Here is a 16119-nt window from a genome sequence, read left to right on the forward strand (position 1 = left end):
CCAAAATGGGATTTCAATATATGTAAGAGAGTTAAAAAACAGGACAACAGGGAATCTGAACCCAGAAGGAAACGTGTTACCATTCCTTACATTGCAGGTGTGTCGGAAAAAACTACAGATAATATTCAGACAGTATGAGATTCCTGTCTTTTTCACACATACAGAGAAGAAGACACCTAAGACAAAATCTGGTTCACCCAAAGGACAAAACCCCTGAACCATAAACAAAGTAAGGCAGTCTACTCCATTCAGTGCAGTGAAGAGTGCAGTGAGCGTTACATTGGAGAAACTTAACAGCTACTCCATAAGAGGATGTACCAACACCGGCATGAGAGTTCCTCTAGACCCCAGTTCGCCATGTATCTCCATCTCAAAGCCACTAACCACTCCTTTGAAGATAGTGAAGTTCAGATCTTAGCCAGAGAAAAGAAATGGTTTGAAAGGGGAGTTAAAGAAGCTATTTGTGTTAGGAATGGGGGGCCTGAAACATAATCTCTCCCCCATCTATAACTACATCAACAGACCCAGGGTCTTTAAGGGCTGAATAGGGTAGTCTCAGCTGAAACTGGAAACAATAGCTGTTTACAGTTTCAGTGTGGTTAGCCCCTCCCCTCAGAGAGATTTAAGGCAGTGGCCACCAGCATTCTGACCAGAACTGAAGAAGCGGCTTGGATGAGCAGCGAAACGTCTTCACTCTTACAACGATTTGTCCAGTTAACAGATTTAACTTTATCTTTTGCTCCAATACTATGGATTTAAGGATATGCCAACACCTGATATCAACTGATACCAGTGCAGAGACTGAAAGCAAACAAAAATTAAACTCTTGAGGCACCCACTCCGTACAGTGGCTCAGTTGGTAGAGTGTTTGAACACTGATCCGAAATCTAGCGGTTCGAATCCTGCTCTTAACTTAAACATCATTGGTTAAGTGGTCAGATCCACTGACCCACAGGTTGACGGTGTGATTCCAGCTCCCACGGAGCTGGGCAAGACACTTTATCCACCTTGCCCCTGGTGTGTGAGAGTGGGTGAGTGGTTTCTTATTGTAAAGTGTCTTGAAGGTGGAAAAGCCCTCTATAAAAATGTGGCAATTTTGCCATTTCTGGATGTTTTAAATCTGCACTGTGATCTGAATATTGATTTTTAAAACAGAAATTGATATCCAATTCCATTACAATGATGCATCAATGATGCATTTGTCAAAAAATCAGTATCTCATCGTTATATTTACTTACTTATATTTACATATTTTTCCTCTACAGTTCTGCATTAGTGGCCTGTGGTCGGTTTGTGCATGTGTGGGATAGCATAGCACTCCTTTAGCGTTTGTGTATGTGCGCCTTTGTGTGTGTGTGTGTCCCAGTGAGATCCAGCCAGCATGACGGGAGTGACAGGTTGATTTATGGCGAGGCTATAAGTAGAATGACTAGTGCTGGAGAGCGAGAGAAAGAAAGAGAGTGAGAGAGGGAAAAGAGAGAAAAGAGGTGGAGAGGAGAGGGAGTAAGAGGAGAAAGGGAAAAGGAGAGAGACTTAAGAGTGAGGGGGGGGTAGAAAGGGAGAGAGAGGCAGGTAGAAGGGGTTAGAATCACAGAGAAAAAGAATAGGTGGAGAGGGAGAGAGGGAGGGGGAGAGAGGCAGAGAAAGAGTGGAGAGAAGAGAAAGAGGGAGCGATAGAGAAAGAAAGGAGAGCGAGATAGGGAGAGAAGAGAGGGAGAAGGATTAGAGGATGAAGATAGAGAGAAAGAAAGATGGAAAGAGGAGGGCTGTAGAGAGGGAGGGAGGAAGAGAGAGAAAAGTGGTTGAAAGAGGGGGTGTGAGAGGGGAAGAAGGGGAATGTAGAGAGGAGAGCAAGAGAGATCCCAACGTGCGTGACATGACAAAAGCATATTAGTTAGTTTACAGATTTTAGTTCAGAACAGTAGAAGTTTTGAGCCAGGACCTGCAGCAGGCACTGGGGCGGTTTGCAGCCAAGTGTGAAGTGGCTGGGATGAGAATCAGCTCCTCCAAATCCGAGGCCATGGTTCACGGCGGGAAAAAGGTGGTTTGCCCTCTCTGGGTGGGTGGAGAGCCTTTGCCTCAAGTGGAGGAGTTCAAGTATCGGATGGAGCGTGAGATTGACAGGCTGATCGGTGCAGCGTCTGCAGTGATGTGGTCACTGTATCGGTCCGTTGTGGTAAAGAAGGAGCTGAGCCGGAAGGCAAAGCTCTCGATTTACCAGTCAATCTATGTTCCTACCCTCACCTATGGTCATGAGCTCTGGGTAATGACCGAAAGGACAAGATCGCTGATACAAGCGGCCGAAATGAGTTTCCTCTGTAGAGTGGCTGGGCACACCCTTAGGGATAGGGTAAGGAGCTCAGTCACATGGGAGGAGCTCGGAGTAGAGCCGCTGCTCCTACACGTTGAGAGGAGCCAGCTGAGGTGGCTCGGGATGCCTCCTGGACGCCTCCCTAGGGAGGTGTTCTGGGCATGTCCCACTGGGAGGAGGCACCGGGGAAGACCCAGGACACGCTGGAGGGACTATGTCTCTCGGCTGGTCTGGGAACGCCTTGGGGTCCCACCGGAGGAGCTGGAGGACGTATCTGGGGTGAGACGTATTGTGTATTTGCCCTCTTGTATAAAGTATTACTGTTGGATAATGTAATTTATTATTTCGAATAAGTTTATGATGAAAATTTGAAACTCATCTTGGCACATACATTTGAGAGAAAGTTGAAATATGAACTTTTAAAACTAATACTAGAATTCCATATATTTCAGATGTTTTAATTATTATTAATGAATAATTTCATTATTGAAAAGTGCCAACCCTGTAGTTTAAAGGAATGACCAGAAGGTGTAATCATTGCTCACACAGTGGGTGTGTCTGAAAAACAGATAATTTTCAGACAGTACAAGATTCCCGTCTTTTTCAAACCTACAAACAAGATAAAAACTGGTCAAACCTAAGGACAAAACCCTGAGCCACCAACAAAGTAATGTAATCTACTCCATTCAGTGTAGTGAAGTGTGCAGTGAGCAGTACATTGGAGAAACTAAACAGTCACTTCATAAGAGGATGTACCAACACCGGTGCGAAAGCTCCTCTTGACCACAGTCTGCTGTACATCTCCATCTCCACTCCTTTGAAGATAGTGAAGTTAAGATTTTAGCCAGAAAAAAAAAATGGTGTGAGAGGGTAGTTAAAGAAACTATTTTATTAGGAAAGACAGTTTTTCCTTAAACAGGAATGGTGGCCTTAGACATCATCTATTCCCCATCTATAACTCCATCCTCAGACCCAGACCAAGAGAACAGTAGCAGGGTCATTAAAGGCTGAATAGGGTAGTTTCAGCTGAAACTGGAGACAATAGCTGCCTTACATCTATCTGAAGGGAGGGGCTAACTACACTGAAACTGTAAACAATCTCCACCAGCTATCTGACCAGAACTGAAGAAGTGGTTTGGATGAGCAGCGAAACGTCTTCACTCCTACAACAATTTGTCCAGTTGACAGATTTAAACTTCGTCTTTTGCTATGGATCAGACATGGACGACTGAGGGATTACACAGACATCTTCTCAAGAACTACGGGCCTACCACAGTCAAACTGGCAAGAGAGCTGGAAAATATTGCCAAGGAATTAGCTGAGAATAAGAATCACTTACGGTTCAACCTCAGATGTGTCAGACTACACAGACGTTGTTAAAAGTATTGAAAATCAGATACTAATCGATACTAAAACAAGGATCAAAATATACAGGACAGAAATGAACCCTTCTTGAATAGCTTTAGAATGGTCTTCAGCTGTATCAGAACAAGACCATATAGACTATTATACACCCTTGGACCACTATGGAACCTACCTGGACAACTGAGAGATTACGCATATATAAGGTCACGTGGTAATATAAAAGAAAGTACAGCCATTTAATGTTGAAAATTCTACAGCAGAATGCGATTTTTGACATCAACTGTTTGTCCACTGATCCAAAGGTTGGTGGTTCAAATCCCACTTTCAACATAAACATAATTGGTTGGTAACTTATGTGTGTAGTTTGTCATTCTGTTGGTCTGTTTTATCTTTGACTTTTGCTCTGTGCTCAGTCATTGCATCAGAAAGGGCATCTGAAGTAACACTAATTATATGCAAAACACAGCTGGATAAAAGTGATGAGGATTTGCTCAGAGACCAAAATTAAACAGCCAAAAGGAAGATTATAGGAGAAGTGTGACTTGAAAATGCAGATGTTTTTATTTTTTATCTGTAGAAGGAATTAGGAAAACGGGGGATGAGGAACGGAGTGATGATGCATCAGAAGAGGAGGAGGAAGAGGAGGTGGAGGAGGAAGAGCAGGCTTTGATCTGCAGCAGGTCTTGGCACCAATCCAGAAAACCCCAGGGCTCTCTCTCTGTCTCTCTCTCTCTGTCTCTCTGTCACTCTCTCGCTGTCTCCCCCCCATACAGCTGTCACTCTCCCTTTCTCTCTTTCTTATCGCTTTTGTATCTCACTCGTCTCTTTTTTTGTCCAGCTCTTGCCTTTCTCAATCCCCTTTTTCTTTCTTTCACACACACACACACACCCCCACACACCCCCCCACACACACACCCCCACACACACGCACACACACACATTAGATTCATGGAGGACATTTTAATAGATGTCCGTAGCTTAGCCATAAAAACTACTGTCTGTACCCTGACTTGTTCCTCTCCCTTCACCTCTGTTTTCTTTCCCTCAAACATACTTGTATCTGTCTTCTAGAGATAAAAAGTATGTTCAAACTACATTTCCCCTCCTTTTTAGGGATATTGAAATTTCTGATGGATCGGATATCGTTTCAGTCGATATCAGTGCAGTTGATATCCTATTTTGATCTATAAATTGGTGTAATAAGGCGATATACTGGACAATGTTGGCCCCAAACACATTGTAATATTTTTTGTTGTATTTTTCTTTGTAAATTGTTCTGTAATTGCTTAACAGGTCTTATATCACGCAATTTTCTGCTCTGTGTTATAACGTTGTTTCCTTATCACAAACATACCTGGAGTTGTGTTTTGTTTCATTCACATGTGTTGTACTGGCCTTGTAGAACCCCGTTCCTATTATCCAGAAGTTAAACACCTCCACACATCCGATGCCAGGATGGGTTTAGACTGTTCTTTATATGGCAGGTGTGAAACTGTAACCACATAATACAGTGTACATTAGAATCTTACAAAGGAATATGGCAATATGCTAATTGTTAACAAGAGTGTAATTTTATTCATATTTGTGTTGTTTTAATCTGTCAATGATGTTCCTAGTTTAGGCATTAGGTTTTTTTAGGCATTAAGTTTTTTTTCATTATTATTCAGACATTCCAGCCCAGCAACCATTTTAACCAATCAGTGATCACCCCTTCTCACTCCTCAACCAGTCAGGATTCATCAGCCACCGGCAGAACTTTTAGTAGTAGGCAGTGTGTGTTTGGGACAGTCGCTCCTGCCGTCTTTTCCAACTTTGGACTTTTTCTTTCATCTGCAATTGTTCATGCGTCCTTGAGAACGTAAGTCAATATTATTATTAGTATTTGTACTTCATATCCCATCAATCCAGCCTTAATTAGTTTTGTTTCCATGTTCACATTGCTGTTACACAACTTGCGCCAGTGATGCATTCCAGCAGGCTTTCGCATTTTCACTGCACTCTGCTGCCGTCCATGGTGCATTCAACGACACTCGGAATTTTGTGCTTTAGGCGAGAAAGTGCCAAACTTTTATTATTGTATACAGTATATTTAGTTAGTTAAGTATGTTTTCTGTATGTTTCCTGTGTTTCTATGTATTCTGTATTTGCATGCTTGTTGTTATGTTTATTATTACCATATATTTTATATTTTATTTGCTATATCATTCATCACATTCATCGTATTTATTTCTGCCTTTAGAAACCAGGAACATGAACCCATGAACCCGTGAACTGTGAACAGCTTCAATTAAGAGTGGTAGAGTGAACTGGCTTCTGGTCACTTTGTTCTGGCCAAACAACCTGAGGAGATTGTGGATACTAGGCTAGTCCTAAATAAAGTCCTTTTCGGGGTTACAAGTTTGGGTTTCTTTCCCAGCACCTCCTTGATATGGTCCTTCGAGCCAGATCCGCAGTTTCCTCAGTCCAATCATGTCTCGTCCACATCATCATGTCCGTTGTCCCTGGTATCTCGATGATTTCTTGGTGTCTCTCCTAAGGCGTCAACTTGACTCCAGCACATTCTGTGACCACTCCACTGTGGAGAGAGAGAAATGTGTCACAAAACCTCAGCTCCAAGGCAGTCCTATCAACTCTTCGGGATATGAAAGAAGACAATATTCAGCTCAAGTGAGAGATGCAAGCTCTCTTCAGCTCCCTCTCTCTGGGATCTGCTCCTCAGCCTCATTACACAATTCAATGGCAGTCTACTCAGTTTGAGAACAGCGCATCATATCTACCACATCATTTTCCAGAGTGCACTTCCACCCCTTATAGCTAAAGTAGAGATCCTGTGGATGTTCCTCCACTGCCATGGCCTGATGCACCTCCTCCATCAGATTATCCATTGCCTCCACCTTCTCCTCCTGTCTCATACATTCCTTCTCTCCCTGACGAACCTTTGCCTCCTCTTCCTGTCTCATATCTTCCCCCTTACAACTCAAGGCTACATGCCACTCCACAGTATCTTAAGCTATACACGCCCCCTCCAGTGCCACCTACTGTTGAGACCTCATACAGAGGGCCAAAGCCTCATATTCCCCTGTTTACTGATGATGACCCACGTCAGTTTGCCCATCTTAAAATTGACCTGGACAATATCCTGCCCAGAGATGCTACTGAGGATTTTAAATATCAAATCTTAGTTGATCATCTCAAGAGAAGATGCTCTTCTCATAGCCGACTCATATAGCAATAGTTCTGCCCCTTACTCCAAGACCATGGCTTCACTCACAGAAATGTATGGACAGCCCCACAAACTGGCATTACAGCGTATCAATGAGGTCCTAGCCGAGCCTCCAGTCAGAAGTTGCGACAGCTGCAGGCTCAAAGTTTGAATGTTGGAGCTGTTAGGAAGAGAGGGCAGAACTGAGTTTGAATGTGGGTCACGCACGTCTTCTGTCTAAGCTGTCAGAGAGAAAAGCTGCACGAACTGAGGGCACAGTTCAAACGTTTCATCGACCCTATTCGCACACCTATACCCACACTTCTGGACTTTTCTGACTGGCTTGAGTATGAAGTCCGTGTTCGGGATGAGGATGTTCCACCTCATCACTTATGCCCTCCATGAGACGACCGTTAGAACGTCACAAAGCCCAAGTTGCAGAGACCCAATGTACGCCCTACCACAGTATTAATTGGCTCTGACCCTGCTCCATCACAAGTCCAACCTCAGTTCACCTCACTACCAGAGCAACCCAAGTACTGCCCCTATTGTAATAACATGCAATACTATTTAAATCAATGCCCAGAGTTCAAGAACCTTTCCACTGAACAAAGAGCTGCCTGGATCAAAACAGGGAGGCATTGTTTAAGATATGGCAGAAACCACTTAGCTTCTTAGTGTTATCTTAAGGCCATGTGTGACCAGTGCAGTCAGATCCATCTCGATATCCTCTATGAAGTCAGCTCTTCCGCTGCAGTTAGAACAATCAGGTCCAGGTGTGCAAACACTTATTACTTAGATCCAGATCTCAGAAGCAGCTGTGTCCTCCTGAAAATGGTCAAAGTTATCCTCCACAATGGCCAGCACAGCCTTGAAACTTATGTCATTCTAGATGATGATTCTGAGCACACAATCATCCTCCATAGTGCTGCCCAAGACCTGCATCTTCATGGACAAAGAGAAGACCTGGCACTTAAGACCTCACTACTGTGTCTGGCAGGTCAGTGTCCTTCAGCATATCATCTGCTACCTATCCTCAGAAGAGCTTTCTCATATGTAAAGCCTTCACAGCAACTGAGCTCGGGCTCTCTAAGCATTCTTATCCTGCCAAAGCTCTTCAAAGAACATATCACCACCTCAGAGGTCTCCCACTCCATTCTTTCAGCCAAGCTTAGCCACTACACCTCATCTCCTCACACCAGTCAAGCGTGTGCGCTTAGGACCCCCAGGGGGGCCAGCCGCACTAAAGACTCGCCTTGGATGCACTTTACAAGGTCCTGCCAAAGTCCTGCTGCACCAGTTCTCCACATCCCAGTGTCTCCTCTTAAACACAGCTGACTTACTCAGCCATGTCTCCAGATTGTGGTAGATGGACATTTTACCATACCGCAATGAGAAATTAAATCACTAGGTCAAAGCAGGATAATGCAGCCATCAAACGTCAACAACCAGAATCAAAGTTGACAATGTCAACAGCTATGCCACCCCCCTGCTGTTGAAAGAAGACTTCCTCCCCGCAATGCACCGAAGGAAGCGGTCATGGGTCACACGCGTGTTACAGAGAGTCACCTCTCCAGAGACCCTGTCAAAGCAGATTCCTATAAGTAGGACATCACAAAGTTGTTGAACTCAGGTTACATCAGAAATATCACCTCACCTGAAGAGCAGAGCATCTGTTCCTGATATATTCTACATCACATGTCTGTGTAGACAGACATGCGATGTAGGAAGTTATTGATAGACAGCTGTATTACAGACTCTATCCTGGTGATTCCATTCCTTGTATCTATGGCCTCCCTAAGATCCACAAAGAATGAGTACCCCTCAGACCCATTGTATGTAGTGTGGATTCTATCACATACAATGTGGCCAAACATCTGAAGACCACCCTGGCTCCTCTGGTGGGCAACATGGAGCACCATATTGAGAACACAGCAGAATTTGTGAGCAAAATCAAGCATCTTCAATTTGATTCTGGATGAGACCATGGTTTCATTTGATGTGACCTCTCTTTTTACGTGTATCCCCACATCAGTAGCGGTGGAGACAGCAAAGAGGAGGCTACTGCAGGATACTAAGCTAAAAGAGAGAACTAAACTGACACTGGACCAAATCTGCAAACTGCTGGAAATTTGTCTTAATACCACATATTTCAAGTTTAGAGGAAACTTCTACAGGCAAATCCATGGCTGTGCCATGGGCTCACTGTTCTCTCCTATCATGGCTAACTTATACATGGAACAATTTGAACAGGAGGCTTTGGCCTCATTACAGGTACGCCACCCACACATTGGTTTTCGATATGTGGATGACAACTGGACCAAAATCAAAATTCAGGATCTGGAGCCTTTTACTGCACATATTAATGCTGTGGATCCAAACATCAACTTCACACGGGAAGGAGAACAAACTGGTCTTTTTAGATTGTGCAGTAACAATAGGAGAGGATCGGCGACTCCAGGTAGAAGTTTACAGGAAGCCTACACATACGGACCTATACCTGCTATTTGATTCACACCATCCACTGCAGCACAAACTCGAGGTGATCCGGACACTACAACACAGAGCTCAAGTGGTGACTACAAACACAGAGGGAAAAGTAAAGGAGGAGTAACATGTGGAGAAAGCCAACTCTGCTTGTGGATATCCAAAATGGGCCTTCAATAGGTCTAAGAGAGCTAAAAAAAAAACAGGACAACAGAGAATCTGAACCTAGAAGGAGAGGTGTTACCATTCCTTACATAGCGGGTGTGTCTGAAAAACTTCAGAGAATTTTCAGACAGTATGAGATTCCTGTCTTTGTCAAACCGACCAACACTTTAAGGCAAAAATTGGTTCACCCAAAGGACAAAACCCCGAGCATAAACAAAGTAATGTAGTCTACTCCATTCAGTGTAATGAAGAGTGCAGTGAGCGTTACATTGGAGAAACTAAACAGCTACCCCATAAGAGGATGTACCAACACCGGTCCCTCTGGGCCCCAGTCCACCGTACATCTCCATCTCAAAGCCACTAACCACTCCTTTGAAGACAGCGAAGTTCAGATCTTAGCCAGAGAAAAGAAATGATTTGAGAGAGGAGTTAAATAATTGTTCCTTAAACAAAAATGGGGGCCTGAGACATAATCTCTCGCCCATCTATAACTCCATCCTCAGACCCAGAACAATGAGAACAATAGCAGGGTTGTTAAAGGCTGAATAGGGTAGTCTCAGCTGAAACTGGAAACAAAAGCTGTTTACAGTTTCAGTGTGGTTAGCCCCCTCCCCTCAGATAGAATTAAGGCAGTGGCCACCAGCATTCTGACCAGAACTGAAGCAGCAGCTTGGATGAGCAGCGAAACGTCTTCACTCCTACAACAATTTGCCCAGTTGACAGATTTAAACTTCGTCGTTTGCTATCTACATCACATGGTCCATCACAATGACAAAGATTACATTGTCTTTAACTGTCAGCCTTAATTGTCTTTAACTGTCAGCCTTAATGAACATTTGCTTCCGGGGCCCACCTTAGTCGCCACTCTTCTCGGGATCCTGCTCCGCTTCAGGCAGTACCCCATCGCAGTAAACAGACATTAAGGGAATGTTTCATCAGGTTTGGCTTCTGCCAGAAGGTCAACCCTTCCTTCACTTTATCTGAAGAGACATGAGCCACAGCTCTAAGGCTGACATCTACCAGTCCTTTCAGCACCACCTTTGCCCTGCGCAACCTTTGCCCTCCAAAAGCATGTCCTCACTCACAGTAGTCCTGATGAAGATACTCGACATTCAGTTGAGAACTGTTTCTATGTGGACACTCTTCTTCAAAGCTTCTCATCTGTTGCATAGGCTAAAAAGCTCATCACAAAGCTACAGATTTTCCTCCAGTGTTGTAGTTTTGAACTGAGACAGTGAGCCACCAATGTTCCAGACATCATCAGTAATATGCCAACTGAGCTCACGTCAAAAAGTAGATAACTGTGGCTGTCCATAGATGGTGCTGACCCTCCAGAGTGGACTCTGGGGCTGCACTGGCACTGCAGAATTGACACCATCACATATCATCTCCGCCACACGGAGCAGCCTCTGCCCACAATGCGCAACATTTATCGAGTCTTAGCCAGACAATGTGACCCCCAAGGACTGCTTATTCCCTAGACTACACGAGCAAAGATCCTGCTGCAGAGCCTCTGGCAGAAGAAACATGCTTGGGATGATCCTCACCTTCCTGAGGACTTGCTCCATCTGTGGGACACCTGGGTGAGTGAGTTTCATATTCTACCCAGCATGTCCATCAATCGCTGTTACGTCCACTGAGATATAGACCTCTCATCTGCAACTCAGAGCATCCTCAGATGCATCAGAAAGGACATATGGGTATGTCGCTTACCTGCGCACTGTCGACAATAAAGGTCAAATCTATGGGACATTCCTTGCTGCCCGTTCATGTGTTGCCCCAGTTTGCCAGCAGTCTATTCCAAGGCTGGAACTCTGCGCTGCCCATACCGATGCTCAACTTGGTGCAGTTTTGAAACAAGAGCTCACTGTCCCCATCTCATCTGTCACCTACTTGACCGACTCCATGACCGTGTTGAACTGGCTGCAGTCTCCTTCATGCCGCTATAAAGTATTTGTTGGTATCAGATTAGCAGATATCCAGGAGCTAACAGAGTGCAGCTCATGGCGGTATGTCCACTCCAGTGAAACCCCGCTGATGATATCACATACGGATTGACACTCACAGATACATGGTCGCAGCCGCTGGAGTAACGGGCCCTCCTTCCTTCAAGAAAGTGAATCATCATGGGCCCCTTGTCCAGTGATATCCTGCCCTAATGATCCAGTCGAGCTGCAGAAGGCAATGTTCTGTGGCCTTATCACTACTCTCTCTCACCCATCTCAGCCTGAGGCCAGTCAGTTTAACAACTTAATTTGTTCAATTGTTCCTCAATATTCCCTCTCAGTTTTTTACATGTCACACATTTGCTTGACCTTCGCGTGAGCGGTACATCCGAGATTCACTGGCAACAGGCATTATCCATCCGTCCTCCTCTCCGGTGGGCGCAGGGTTTTTCTTGACTCTATGTCCATGCATAGACTACAGGGGCCTCAACAACATCATCGTAAAAAATAAATACCCTCTTCTTCTCATTGACTCTGCCTTAACACCACTCCACAGAGCCACGATTTTTACAAAAATTGACCTGCGCAAATCGTACCACCTGTGCGCATAAGGGAGGGGGACGAGTGGAAGACTGCTTTCAAGATGCCATGGGGACACTTCGAGTATCTGGTCATGCCTTTTGGACTAACCAATGCCCCAGCAGTCTTCCAGGCCCTTATCAATGATGTCCTTCGAGATTTTCTGAACCGGTTTGTCTTGATAATATCCTGATCTTCTCGCAGTCCTCGCAGGAACACCAGTATCATGGACGTCAGGTCCTCCAACGTCTTCTCGAAAATAAGCTCTACGTCAAGGCCGAAAAGTGCGAGTTCCACGCAGATGAGGTCAGTTTCCTGGGATTCATCGTGGGGCGTGGACAGGTGAGAGCTGACCCAGAGAAAAATAAAGCTATGACTGATTGGCCAATAACCAAAAACAACTCCAGAGGTTTATTGGTTTTGCCAACTTTTATATACGGTCCATCCGTGACTTTAGCCGTGTGGTTTCACCTCTCACCAAACTCACTTCTCCTTCCAGACAGTTCACTTGGACCCCCGAAGCCCAGTCCGCCTTCAACAAATTGAAGGGCCTCTTCACCTCTGCTCCGATCCTACATCAGCCCGACCCCTCTTGCCAGTTCATCGTGGAGGTAGACGCCGGAGTGGGGGCTGTCCTCTCCCAGAGGTTTGAACCCCACAATCGTTTGTTTCCCTGTGCTTTCTGCTCTCATCGTTTGTCTCCAGCGGAAAGCAACTATAATGTGGAGGATCGCGAGTGACGATCAAGCTCGCGTTGGAGGAGAGGCAGCACTGGTTGGAGGGGGCAGAGCAACCCTTTCTGGTATGGACGAAGAATCTTTCCTACATTCAATCTGCCAAACGCCTCAATTCCCGTCAAGCCCGTTGGTCCTTATTCTTTAGTCGGTTTAATTTTACTCTCACCTACCGTCCGGGATCCCGTAATGTCAAGACGCCCTTTCTCATTAGTTCGCTCAGGTGGAGTCCATCACCGAACCAGAACCCATCATCCCACCTACCTGTTTTGTCGCAGCCGTCCACTGGGAGATCAAAGACTTGGTCTGGGAGGCCCAACGCAATGACCCTGATCCAGGTAATGGCCCACCTGGTATTCTTTTCATTCCAGATGCTGCTCGCTCCAAGGTACTGGAATGGATCCATAGCTCTTGGTCATCCAGGAGCCAATCACACCCTCTCGCTGTTGAAACGTCATTTCTGGTGGCCTACCGTCGACAGGGACACCAGGGCTTTTGTCTCCACGTGCCAGGTGTGTGCCAGGGGTAAGGCTGGTCTGTCTCAAGGCAACACGGTCATCCTCACCATCATCGACCGCTTCTCCATAGCAGCCCACTTCATCGCCCTGCCAAAGCTCCCAACCGTGGCACTCAGTTTACCTCCCATGTGTGGCGCACTTTCTGCGAGGGCCTGGGCGCATCTGTCAGCCTCATGTCCAGTTTCCATCCCCAGTCCAACTGACAAACCGAGCGGGCAAACCAGGACTTGGAGACAGCGTTGCGATGTGTGGTATCTTCCAACCCCTTCAATGCTGCCGCATAGTCTGGGGGAAGACCAGAGCCACACTACTCCTAGCGGGGCTTGGACCAAGACAGCTGCAGACCGGCACCGCACTCCCGCTCCCAGATACCAACCTGGTCAATCTGTTTTGTCGTCCAAGACCATCCTGCTCAAGACCAACTTCCGGAAATAATCCCTCCGCTTCCTGAGGCCATTCAAGATCACCAAAATCATTAATCCAGTCACCGTAGAATTGCAACTTCGTGTCCGAAATCAAGCCCGTCCATACCAGTAACCTTTGCCCTCCGGCCGATCCCCCTCCTCCCGCCCGGGTCGTGGATGGTCACCTGGCTTTTACCATCTGGCGGCTCATCGATGTCTGCCGGCAAGGCAGGGGACTTCAATATCTGGTGGACTGGGAGGGGTATGGTCCTGAGGAGCGTTCTTGGGTGCCTAGGACACGCATTTTGGACCCTGAATTGGTCAGGGATTTTCACCGCGCCCATCTGGACAAGCCTGGGGGTACTGTCATGATCCCGGTCTGTCCTGCCTCGTTTGTTGTCTTTTCCCCCTCCCTCACGTGTCTGAGTTTGGAGCTGGGTGGAGATCTTGGCTCCTCCCATGCACACCTGGAAGCAGTCATCATCAGCTGCACCTGCGGTGGATAAGAGGAGCCAGGACGCAACACTCGGCGCCAGATCATCTGCGTGTTCACGTGAATATACCTTGTTCGGCTTTGTTCATGTTTTTTCTCTTTTTTTTACGTGCTTACCGGATTACCTTTGCTCCTCACCAGATCCCACTCTTTGGACGCCCCCCCCCCCCCCCCCCACACACACACACACACATATATATATATATATATATATATATATATATATATATATATATATATATATATATATATATATATATATATATATATATATATATATATCCTGGCCCAGCCCCTCTGTCAAATTTTAGAACCCATTGTGGCCCATGTGTCAGCCCATGTTTGCCCACCCGTGCTCTAATACAACACACATGATTGTTTACGTACACATAAAAATGCCTGGACTGGTTGTGGATATAATCTAAGGCCACCTTGCTATTAGTGTTGTTGTTTATGGGGTGGTCTACCTTTTCACTTATGACCTCTGCCATTTCGACCACCATTACTGCGGCATTACTGCGAGTTCAAGCCTAGAAACTGTAAGCTCTGGCTGTGGATGAGTCGCGCCTTACCTAGGATGAACCCCACCTCTGTTGTGTAATCATGAGCAGTGACCTTGAGGTATGAGACTGGACATATCGCCTTCACAGATGCGTCTGAAAAGATACGAAGTTCTACACATTTAGACTGAGACAGTGATGTTTAAGTGTATGTGCGTGTGCCATGGACTTTGCTGAGGCATTGAAGAGACAGTTGCCATTCTATCCACCAGCCTTTTAGGTCCTCTGGAAAAGGTGAGTCCCACTCTGCTGTCTGTAACGATAGTTCACTGAGGAGCAATCGTCCTTGAATAATAACTGTGGACAGAAACCCTAGCGGGTCAAACACACTGTTCACAGTTGAAAGGACTTCGTGTGTAAGGCTTTTCAGTGTGAGCAGTGTAAAAAATTGAAATAGTCCTTCATCATATTCCACTTTACTCCAAGGCTGCGCTGATCTGAGAGGTCGTCCTTGAACAGATCCAGGAGGTCTTTGGCTCGTTCCTGAACCGACAATGCGTCCACCATCTCAACCTCCTTTGATGCTATTTTGAGGAGGCGGAGGTGTGACTTTGGCAGCATCTCTTTTGTGCGTTTCAGAAGGTCGATGGTGTTGTGCTTGGTGGGGACAGACTTTAAATGTGACATAAAAGTCACATTCAGTGAAGTGGCGCGCGTCTGTGATGTATTTGGCCTCTCCTTGATGAGCTGCTCTCCTCATCCCATATGTGGCTACAGCAGGTGAGGGGCTGTTGCCAAACACATGTACAAACTTTCTGTAGTCAACAAGCTCTTTCTGTGGGTCATTGTCTTTGTGCCAGACAAACCTAAGTACATCTCTGCAGTTATCACGCATCAAGAAGCAATAGAACATCTGTTGGATGTCTGCGGTGACTGCGACTACATGCTTCCTGAACCTGACAAGTACACCAAATGAACTATTGTTTAGATTAAGCCCTGCGCAGCGCAGCTTATCTGTGATGACTTTTATGGGTGGTATACTCCAAAATAGGGTAAGTACTAGTACTCTATGCCTTCTTGTACTGGGGGTGCAAGCTCTGCATGCCTATTGTCCAACATTTTCTGCATAAAGTCTATCAGGTGAGCCTTCATTTCAGGGTTTTTGTTTAGAGTTCAGTGATTCGAGGCAGCTAATCACGTACTAGCAATAGTTTGGCAGCAGTGCCATTGGCTGACGAAATGGTAGCGGAGCTACCCGACTTCGTGATTTGTCCTGGAAACACTCATTGTCCATTATTTTGAGGAACAGCAGATCTTCCATTGAAGGTGCAAGCTTTGGTCTGGCAGAACACATTGTTTCCCATACTGTCATTTTGTGTGTTGCCTTTCATGTTTGAGCCACTGAGCCTTAGTTT

The 16119-nt window shown here is 45.8% G+C and overlaps 1 protein-coding gene and 1 pseudogene across 1 annotated transcript in view; both read left to right on the plus strand.

Annotated features, from left to right (window-relative positions):
* The window catches only part of wnt5b (wingless-type MMTV integration site family, member 5b), a 153036-nt gene that overhangs the window by 22052 nt on the left and 114865 nt on the right, over positions 1-16119 (plus strand). The window lies entirely within an intron of this gene.
* Positions 6934-13742, plus strand: LOC117391435 (uncharacterized; annotated as a pseudogene).

Source organism: Periophthalmus magnuspinnatus, chromosome 23, assembly GCF_009829125.3.
Source record: "Periophthalmus magnuspinnatus isolate fPerMag1 chromosome 23, fPerMag1.2.pri, whole genome shotgun sequence".
Taxonomy (NCBI): domain Eukaryota; kingdom Metazoa; phylum Chordata; class Actinopteri; order Gobiiformes; family Gobiidae; genus Periophthalmus; species Periophthalmus magnuspinnatus.